Source organism: Cricetulus griseus, chromosome X (genome assembly GCF_003668045.3).
Source record: "Cricetulus griseus strain 17A/GY chromosome X, alternate assembly CriGri-PICRH-1.0, whole genome shotgun sequence".
Classification (NCBI taxonomy): domain Eukaryota; kingdom Metazoa; phylum Chordata; class Mammalia; order Rodentia; family Cricetidae; genus Cricetulus; species Cricetulus griseus.
Window position 1 is genome coordinate 4,414,799 of NC_048604.1, and position 11,172 is coordinate 4,425,970.

Here is an 11,172-nt window from a genome sequence, read left to right on the forward strand (position 1 = left end):
CTATCACTGGGAACCTACAGATGATACAAAAATAATGAAAAATAGAAAGCTTTGCAACAATGTGAATAAGGCAAAAACAGTCAGTCTTACCATGTGAAGTTACAATTTTTAGAAATTCTAACAAGTTCAAAAAGACAAGAAAATGATGGCTATAACACAAAAGGAAGCAATAAAACTGTACTTGTAAGCTAGCCACAATAGAACAGACCTGTAACCCTTGCACTCAGGAGTCAGAGGCAGGTGGATATCTGTGAGTAGAAAAGTGGACCAATCTACAAAGTGAGTTCCAGGCCTGTCTCAAAAATAAAAACAAAAACCACACACAAAAATATCAAAACCTGTATTTGTAGAAAGCCCAACAATGTCTTGCCAAAATACAGTTTCCACAAATCAAATGAAAACATGAGCCCACACAAAGTTGCAATGATTGGTCGTAGTTCAGTCCTGAACTGAATAACCCAAATGGTTATCAATTAGTGAACTATAGAATACTACTCAGCAATAAAAGGTAGGAGTTACTGACATACACAACTTAAACATGAGTATAAAATGCAGAACAAAGCAGACAATTACCAACAACAGATTAACCTAGCATCCAAGTGTCAAAGAGCTATTAGCATTCACCTCACATTCTATGGTTGTGAAGTCAGGAATCGGTATTGAAAACTGCTGGCAAATATTTTCAGATTTTAAAAACATACTTTTAGAAACCTCATAGATGAGCAAATGATTTCAATGAAAATTATAATATGCTAGAACATACTATTGATGAAACTACTATGTTTTGACACACCCAAACAATGGAATAAATTCAAAGAGAGGAGAAAATAAAAAGAGTGATTTCTGAACTAGATTTTATGTGGAAAAAGCAAAGGCTGTATAGTGTGTGAAAGAAACAGGAGGATGCAAATATATATGTTTATGTTTGCTCAGGCTTTCAAAAGAAGAGAACTCAGAAGGCTGACAATCTGCAGTGGAAGAAGTAGAAACAAGTTTCCTGAGGAAGGGATGGAAGCAAGCATTTTCTGAATGCATCTTGCTGTGAATATGATCTTAAAATAATTTAAGTTTCAACCATTTAAATATTAATCAAAATTAAATTGAAAAAACAGAGTAAGTATAATCATATTATCAGGTTGGTTCACAACTAACAAACTTGATCAAATTAACCAAGAAAAACGTAAAGCTGGGTGTGGTGGCACACACTTGTCACCCCAGGTGGCAGGCAGAATATCAAGAGAAGGCCATCCTTTGCTAAGTAGTGATCATGAGGCCTATGTGACCTAATGAGATGATGGCATAAAGGTGGGGGGGCAGATAGATAAACAGTCAAATAGAGACAATTGAAAATCTTCCAGGCCCAGATGGCTCTACCCTGAGTTCTACTAACATTCAAGAAAGTGGTAAGCTCCAACTTTACACAGACAGAAAGGGAAGGTCCTAAGTCACTTTATAAGGCTAGCATCACAGCATTAAACTAGATAAAACCTGAAGCTGGCCGGGCATTGGTGGTGCATGCCTTTAATCCCAGCACTCGGGAGGCAGAGGCAAGTGGATCTCTGTGAGTTCGAGGCCAGCCTGGTATACAGAGTGAGTGCCAGGATGGGCTCCAAAACTGCACAGAGAAACCCCGCCTCGAAAAACCAAAAATAAATAAATAAATAAAACTGAAGCTGAAACTCAATGACAAATACAGACACTAAAATACTACCAACTGAATGGAGCAATAAGCAAGAGCATGTGCACATTGCGTCTATCCCAACAACAGGAATCAGCAAATGCTGCAGTTCAACTAGAAAATCTCTTAGAATAGCTCGCCACATCAACAAATTAAAAGGCTGTGTGAGTCTATGTCTGATTACCCTCTAAGCACAAAGGGGGTTGGTTAAAATTCAACTTCTGGACAGGCTCCAAAGCTACACAGAGAAACCCTGTCTTGAAAAAAAAAATTCAACTTCTGTTTAGAACTCCCAAAATGTGTGTTAGCAGCACATCTGCATGAAACTGAAGGTAAAGTCAATCTTTGATGATGAAACATTGAAAACAACACAACTTCTCAAACATGGAGCCTGGGCTCTGGCCCAGACCTGCTGAATCAGAAGCTCCAGGCACAGAGCCAGGGAACTGGTGCTGTGCAGAAACTCCTCAGGTGATTTTGGTGCTGCTGGCTAATCTAAGTATTACCTACACGGCAGCAGCCTGGGCATTGCCCAGGAGTTGGCTGCAAATGAGAAGACTGTACTGTATTCTCGTGCCTCATCCTACACCCACCAAGGCACAGTTGGTCCTGGAAGTGCAGGTGACTCTTGACAGTGTATTTGGAGACGTGTTCCTAAAGCAGGTATTCTCAGTGGAGCTGCATAATACAATGACCACAAGACTTTTCAAAAATGTCCATGCTGGTCTAACCCCAGATTAATGAACCTGGAAGTACATGGGTGCAGCTCAGGCAGCTGATATTTAAAATGCCCCAGGTGGTTTTAATGAGCAGCCAGCCTAGTAAAGCACCAGTCTGCAAGTCTGCAGTCTTCCTAAGGTGAAGAAATTTCTATTTAGGGACTTGGCACCTTCTCTTAAGAGACAGGGAAAGAACGGACACACACACACACACACACACACACACACACACACCAAAAGCATGTATTCAACAACAGCTTGCTTGCTTTATTGTCCTCCTCCCCATCTCTTCCCTCCTTCCATGAATAATTTATTGGAGATAGAATCTCACTGTAATGTCCAGGGTAGGTTGAATTCCAGGTTCAATCTCCTGAACACTGAGATTACCGGTATGTACCACCACACCCATGCTGAACTGTCTTCTTCATACTAATACAAAGAGACCCCATAGTCAGGTGAGCTCCACAGTTGTGACTCCTACAGTCACAATCCCCTAGATCAGGTCCCAAAGCTGCTGCCTGAAAGCTCGCTGTAGACCTTAACATTTCTGAAAGAAGCTTGGCACTTATATTAATAATTTCACCCTCAAAGGAGATATTATGTAAAAGCAATGTGCTAAAGGCTTGGCAAAGATTAAGGCTAACATCAATATAAGTTATTACTGAGGAAGCTGGTTGGGCACTAAAATCCAACCTGATGAAATCATCAGCAAATCAAAGCCAAAAGGTATCTCTCAACGCCCTACTGTCCCACACTTTAGCAACTGGCACAAGCAGCATGCACCATGTAGCTAGTCAAAATGGAGATGTCCTATAGCAAAATATACAAGTGATTTCCAAGTCTAGTAAAAAAAAATGATTCATTAATTATTAAGGTATTTATATGTAAAAATGATGCTATTTTAAATATACTCATATTTTACATTTAATCTGTTACAGAAAATATGTTAAAATTTATTTTGCCTGTGTATTTTACAATTTAACACTCTCTATTGGTTAGTGTTGTTTCAAAGACTTGGGAAGCCAGGGTATGACCAGACATTCTATCAACCACCTCAGACTTTATTTATATAATAGGCACTCAGGAGACACCTGAAAATGCAGGTTCGGCAAGGGTTCTTCACTGACCTGAGATTCAGCATCAGTTACAAGCTCTCAGGAGCAGCTGCTGAGGGTGAAAGGTGAGGGGGGATGCCCTTCTGTATGCTGTTAATACATGTTTCTCTACTTGGTTGATGAATAAAACACCGATTGGCCAGTAGCCAGGCAGAAAGTATAGGAGGGGCTACCAAACAAGGAGAATTCTTAGGAGAGGATGCAGAGAAGAGCTGCCAGAGAGAGATGCCATATAACAGGTCTGGGCATTTGCTGGTAAGCCAAAACTACATGGAGATACGTAGATTAATAGAAATGGGTCCATAGTTATGAGAGAGCTAGTCAATAAGATACCTGAGCCATTTGCCAAACCGTTTATAATTAATATACATCTCAGTGTGTTTTGGCGGGATCGGACTGAAGAGTGGCAGGCAGGACTAGGCAGAACAGAAATCTCCATCCACATAAGGGTATCCAGGAAATCTTTATCAACAATGGGAAATTGTTTGATGAAAGAGAAATGATGGGAATCTCTGAAGAAATTACTAGAGTTGGTAACAGGAAGAAAGGAAATGTCCTATAGGTTTAGAGTCAGCCTCCTCTTTATACCTGATATTAGCTGAAAAGCCAAAAAGAAGACATCATCCTCTATAGAGGATGTTACAGCAGGGAGCCCAGAGGTGGAGGACATTTCCAATAAGCCTGTTTGAGGGAGGGTGGGACACATGCTTTCTCACATCCCCCAACCACTGCCCTTCACAAGGAACATCTCGGAACCAGGAAACTCTAAAATTACATGGATGCTGCTAGTCAAACAGTAAGTGTGAAGGGCCTACTCTCCTGAGGTCTCCCTGAAGTTAAAAGCAAACTCCTGCAGGTTGTTACCCTTGAACAGCACTAACTAGGAGGTACACTATGAGTCATAGCCAGGGGTCACTGTCATATACCCGAAGTTCTTAATTGAGTAAAACAGCTGGGATCACTTCTTGGCAATACTGAAATCAAGTGAAGTCCCTTTTCTTCTAAATCCCCACCCAAGCAATCTCAGGGCCATAAAGAAATATAAAGGTCAACAAAGGGAATTTAAAGCACTATCACCCAACGCTAGGAATGTCCTTATAACTCACCTCTGCCCCAGTCACTCCCACAAAGAGGAAAGGATGACACTGATAGAGCAGTGTATTCCATTACAAGGCTCAGGAAACAAAGTGCTTCCTTCTCACCAAAAGTTCAAGGATGTAACATCAAAATCTAACCATTAACACATGCTAAAGGAAAGGCACCAATCTATGCTGTCCAAGTCTGTACAATGGGATGAGAGCTGAATATCTGATGAACAAGTTAATTTTATTTTTACTTTTAATTATCACTGTTCAACTTCCTTTAGCCCTTTCCTATTCCAAACATATTTGCAAACAAAAGTGAGCCTAAACTCATGACAGAGTCTAAATATCAAGAAGCTAGGAAGAAAGGGGTGGCAAAGCAATGCATAAAATCTTTCCCAACACTCCATTCAGACTCTTATTGATCCACTATCAAAACCCAAGCAGAAGGGCTAGGCTCAGGCTCTGCTTCTTAACACGGTTAAGGAACATGATCTGTAGGCATACAGCAGAATGATTCAAACAGACATTTTCAAACAAATCTAAGTTGACACTCCTCTGATTGAAGTCAACAATACTTACAAAGTGCCTACTATGAGCTCTGGGGCAGGTTCAGTTTCATAGACATTGTATAAACCATCTTGGACCTCAGCACTCCTTAGATAAAACAAAACAAAAACAGCAAAAAATGGCAACATGCAGGAGTTATCTGTCAAGTACAGCCAAGAAAACACAATACTAAACTATTAGAAGTATAAAATGTAGCAAAGTTCCTTGTGGAGTCATCTGGAGATACTGAGAAACAAAGCCAGGTGCCATACAAAAGGAACTCAGACCCTGTCATTCACAATTGGGCCTGTTGATTACAGATAGGGTGAGTGACAATGATTTTGGGAACCATCCCATCTTTGGATCTCTACACAAGATCATGATGACTTTCCATCCTCACATGAAATCATGGGCATCCACTCTAGTCCCACTCAACAGCTGAGGCCTGGTCTTGATTGGGAAAAGGAAAGCCTTCCATATTTCGAGCTCAAAGATGATCCGTAGGCCGTAATGCTAAGATTTCTTTATTCAGATAAACACCAGCCCAAACACAAGCCAGAGCGTGCCCAGAGGCTGCAAGCTAGGGTGGCCAGAGAGAGAAGGGTTCCACGTGTTCGTGGCCTCTTAAGAATTGTCTTCATGTCATCTTCGACCTCCCCTGACCACACCCTCATGGGCGTGGCCAGGCATACCTTTAGGGGCTACTAGGAGGTGGGGCTACAGTGTCTCCCTACACTTCCATGCCTATACACTTGGAATAGAGGTGGTAAAACTCCATGACACAGGAGTCACCTTGGTACTGTTATTTAACTATTGGCTACACAGTACTACTGTTTTAGGAATGAATGGAGTGGAAACTCAAAAGGGATACTGATGTTCCAGGTCCATTAGAGTATCAGAATAAAATACTGCAGGCATCAAAGCTGACAAAACAGGGAGTTGAGGCAGAGGCCACACCCACAGCTCCAGGGCAGGGGACAGCCAAGAACAGGAAGGCAGGTAGCCTCTTAACACCAGTTCTCCAAATACCAAGGGCTTATGTAATACTTTAGTGCAATAATAATAATAATGCTGCACGGTTTACAAAGGGTTCTAATGCACATTTGTGTCCCATTAGGTCTCTGGAAGTTTAGCAGGGCAGTTCTTAATTACCCCATCTTCCAAACAGATGACCCACCAGCAACCCAGTAACAAGGTTAAAATAACTTGTCCAGTGTTGCACAGTTTAAGAGAAACTGGCACCTCAACCTGTGTCTAGAATCCAAATGCAAGGAGCTCTCCACTATCTCACATGGACCAAAGGCTCATTCACCATTCACCATTCCTTGGTCCTCTGGAAGAAACAGCAAGAGGCACTGTGTACAACGCCAACTATGTAGAGATGCTTCCATATTCTTGAAAGGAATGAGACTGGTGTGGTGTTTTGTGTGGAAAGGGTTCTTAAAGCTCTGCCAATGAAAGACCATCTTCTAACTACAAAGCATTGCAATTGGAAGGCCCTTCCTGCTCTGCTACTCTTTGTGGTAACAAGCAGAATATAACTCCAAGTGAAACTTCCCTCCACATGGCAAAGGGAATTTAATACCTCAAGACGTGCAGACATGACTACCACTGCCATCTGCAATTAAAGGCTCACACAAAAAAGGAAAGCAAAGCTTTGTCTAGAAAAATCTAACTTACTGGATTTCCAATGGTTTATTAGAACATTGCTATTCTCATTTTTCACAAAGAGAAGTGTTCAAAGCTAGGTGTGGTGGCACATATATGTAATTCAAAGAGGCGGAAGCAAGAAGATTGTCCTGACTTTGAGGCCAGATAGGGCTATATAGTGAGGGCCTCTTTCAAAACAACAAAACAGAACATAACAGAAAGGAGTTCCAAGCAAGTCAACAACAGTTAACTTCCCTTGGATGCTTATTATGTGCAAGACTGTTTGAAGCACTTTGAGAAACAATTATTATTTTGATTTCTTAGATACAGAAACAGACATGGAGGTAAGAAGCTTGCCTACATTCACTATGGCTTCTAGACTTCTCAATCCTGAGTCCATACCTTCGAGGCAAATGACAGTCCCTGCCTCTCTGAAATCTGCTAAAAAAGGAATAAATGAACTAAAAAACAGGAAATAAGGAAAGTAGAACTTCCAAGAGGTCATAAACACAATGAGGAAATGAAGAATAATGAATGACACCCATTAAGCTATTGTAAAGTTGGATAATCTTTAGAAATATCCAGAAAGTGCAGACTTTGTAATCATCTGACCACTGATTAAAAGTGTCACCTAGGGAGCCTTTAAGAGTCTCTACTTTTCTCTTTGTTTTTGAGCCCTCAATAAAAGCTGGAACTATGTGTTTTCAATGGTTTGTAAAGCAACTACATTTTATTAGTCCTCTTATTTTGAAGCAATATTACAGTACTTTTTGTAAAATTAATCATTTTCAGAAATCATTAAGATTGTTTTGAAAACACTGAACATACATAATATTAAAAGTGGTGGCACTGAATAAATTACTTTTACAGTGACTTTTTGTCAATTTCTTTCATTAATGAGTGCTCCTATTCCTAGGGTCTTGGGTGCTTTTTTACTCTACGATTATTTCAAAGTGAGCTAGCATCTCTACAAGCCAGGTAACACACAGAGATGATCATTTCAGATAACAGGTTCAGAGTACAAGCCTGCACACAAGAACAGAAATCCTTACACAGACAGTGACCAGAAATCACAAGGTAAGTATGACTTCAGTAGAGACTTCTACACTTAACAGTGATCTATCTAACTAGGGAGACAGAAATTCACATGAAAACCATTACTCTAAGTGTTTGAAATTACAATGTGTACCAAATGGGAAAATACAATGAAAAATGAAGCTGTGATGAACTTATCTAAGAGGCACTTGTGGAAGAAATGATGACTCCATAGAATGTATCTCTTGGATTCAGATATATTTCATTTTCAATGTGTTTGTTTTATTGGAGTTACAACTAACAAAATCTAGAAACTCAAAGTGATGACAAAGGCACTCTCAATTGTGCCAGCCTTTTTTACTGCCATTGTTCACTTTCAGACATTTTTTACAACTTGCCTCTGCTAATAAAGACTTCACTGCTTTTTTTCTTTGTCTGACACCCTCTATATCAAGTCCATAAAGCCTTAACTGTGTTTGCCTGTTGTTTTCCTGGTGCTTAGGCCAGACACTGCAGTTACACCATAGGCAATGTTTAATGAATGAATGGAACCTCTGACAACTTAAGGAATATAAGAACTTTGAGGAGACCAATCATACAATGTGAATACTAGACTCTATAATCCCACATAATTGTTAGCTACTTTGGAACACTTCACAAGCCTGCTCCACTACTACAGATAGGGCCAGCAGTTTGAATGTCCTCCAATGTATGGGATCTACTACAAGCTAGATCTGATCCTGTAAAATGCCTGAAGTCGTTTGGAGTCAAATTTGGCAAATACACAGATGGATGAAAAGTTGGCTAATAAACTAACTAGTTTTAAAGAAAATTCAAGAAGGGTTTACCCGTAGTAAAACTTCAGTACTGTAAGGTGGATACTTCACAGCAGAACTGAGCTGTGGCAGAAGGAACCCAGACTAGCCAGACACCAAGGAACCCCCAGAGACTTGGCTTGTCACATTAGTTTTGCCATAGGTTGCCTAAAGTCCGTGCCACACTAACATCTTGTGGGCCTCACTTCCCCCATTCAGGAAACTGAACTACCTGAACATCAGTGCTAATATGCTCTGGTTCTAAAAGATCTGGTTCAGAAACCAGCTACAACCCACTTGTTTCATACCTCAAACGCGTCCATCAAGCCCGCAATACATTTTTTTTTTTCAGGAGATTCACTATTTTTGCTTAAGCAAATACTAAAATTAGTTTTCACTTCCTGAGCGCAAAGGACAGTAAAGGGAGGCAACCAGGCCAACAGCACTTGCTAGTGACTGTTCACACTTCCGACTGCATATCGGGGAACTAAATGTTCCTTGTGAGATCTTCTCTCAACTGTTGCAAAAGCAGATAAACCCCCTTGTAGCACAAAAAGCACTGGCCTAGAGCGATGAAGAAGAGTTTATGGCCAGTGACAAGAGTGCCAACACTTGGCGGGTCCAGGGGGAATTCGGAGGGTGTCCGCGCCGTGCTCAGGGCCAGGGTAAGGAGCAGTCGCCGGGAAGGCAGGGCGGCAGCCCCGTGGGCTCGCCACCCTGGGACAAGGAAGCAAAGAACAGGCAGTGGTTTCGACGATCCGCAGACCTCCCCGATTCAGCCCCAACCTTTGCTAGCCATCACCTGGGGACCTCGGGCAAGGAGAACAGAAAAGCCAGAGAAAGGCACCTGCCGGCAGCTCCCGGGCCTCAACCCTGCATTGCAAGGATAGCCAAGGCTCTCCAGAGAACCCCACCCCCACTCCTGCAGGGGCAGCCAGGCCCCTGGAGGCTCGTCAGCCTAGGGAGTCCCTACTTCCTACTATAGACCCTCCCATCCTGGGTCCCCACAGCGCCCGGCTCCTTGCCAGGCCAGCCAAGAGCGCTCACCCACCTCAGGCTCAAGGAGCCACCGGAGTTGCTGCTCAGCTCTGGAGCCCCGCTCCGCCCCTTCCACGCTCGCCCCGCCCCCTCCACGCTCGCCCCGCCCCGGAGCCCTCCCGGGCCTCAGGGGGCTGTTGCCTTTCCTCCTCCCAGTTCTGATTGGCTGCAGTTGGACATGTGATATGGGGGTGGTAGGAAGGTGCTGGGTGACCTAAGTAGTCTCTTCTAGCTTTTCATCGGTGAGGCTGCTGGGAAACCCAGTTTGATGGGTCCAGAGCGTAGAGGCATCTGGGAATTGTAGTTGGTAATTGTTGCTGGGAATGGGCAGGGCCAAGATGCCAAGGTCCACCCCTGTAGGAAAGTTGGAGTCAGTGCGTAGCAGAAGCCACTGGGGAGCTTAGTCCCAGTACTTTGGTACTATGTCTGTCTAAAAAAAGGGGAGGGGGGAACCTAGAGGGAAAACTGTTGTAGATTAAATTATAATAGATGTCACGTAGTTGAGTACATGAAGTTGAAACATACCACTGCTTCTGGTACAATATTTGCAATTCATAAGCCCACAGCATAGCTGGGGGTGTAGCTCATGCTGTGCCAGCACCTTCCCAAGAGCACTACTGAACCAGTAAAAGGAAACAGGTCAAAATGACTTCTGCTTTCTGAGGTTTTGGTCAGATGATCATTGAAACAGTAAACAGAAAGTGAAAGCAGGGAGGGGTACAAATTTAAGAAGACAGTACTGCTTCATCAAATAAACACAATCTGGCTCATAGAAGGATGTACATAATGTCTGTTGATTTTGTGTTGCATATTCATTTTACATGAGAACTTTAAGTAAACAGGGGTTACTTCACCATGATCTTTTTCTCTTCTTCAATTGATAAGTTCTTAAGCATCTAAAAGCAACTCTTTTGCCTACCATAATTCAAATGTGTACACATATATTCACATATTATACAGTATCTCACCTCATCTTTAGCTTCACTTCCTGTAGTTTCAGTTATTCCCTGTAGTCCAAAAGTATGAAATGAAAAATTACAGAAATCCACAACCGATAGTTTTAAATTTAAATTTCACACTATTGTGAGGTGATGAAATATCTCACTATTCAGCCCCATCCTAGCCGAGATGGGACTCATCCCATTTCTGGGACATTCATGCTGTCTATAGACCTCCTACCTACCAGTCACTTGCTTGTTGTCTTAGTTGTCTGACTGACATGTATTCAAGTAGCCTTCCATTTAGTAATGGCTTCAAAGCCCAAGAGTACTAGAATTTTATTCTATTTTATTTATACCTATTGTTATTCACTTTTTACTGTTCTTAGTTCACTAATTGTACTTATTCACTGGACTATATTAATACATACTTGGCACTGTTTATGGTTTCAAGCACCTACTGTGAGATCCTGGGAGCTATATTCCTCAGGGTTTAAAGGGGCTTCTCTCTGTGTGTGTGTGTGTGTGTGTGTGTGTGTGTGTGTGTGTGTGT

At 42.0% G+C, this 11,172-nt stretch overlaps 1 protein-coding gene across 4 annotated transcripts in view; it reads right to left on the bottom strand.

Moving 5' to 3' along the window:
• LOC100761567 (myotubularin) overlaps positions 1-9,765 on the bottom strand; it is a 113,211-nt gene extending 103,446 nt beyond the window's left edge. Inside the window, exons 1-2 of one of the 4 annotated variants that reach the window (XM_035450097.1) lie at positions 9,695-9,719; positions 5,177-5,251 (exon numbers count right to left, since the gene is read on the bottom strand). The gene's annotated coding sequence lies outside the window, so the exon portion shown is untranslated. Of the gene's footprint in view, positions 1-5,176; positions 5,252-9,694 lie in introns of those variants that run through there. The other 3 variants (XM_027432211.1, XM_027432212.1, XM_035450098.1) reach the window with 3 other exon arrangements.
• Positions 9,766-11,172: the final 1,407 nt, after the last annotated feature.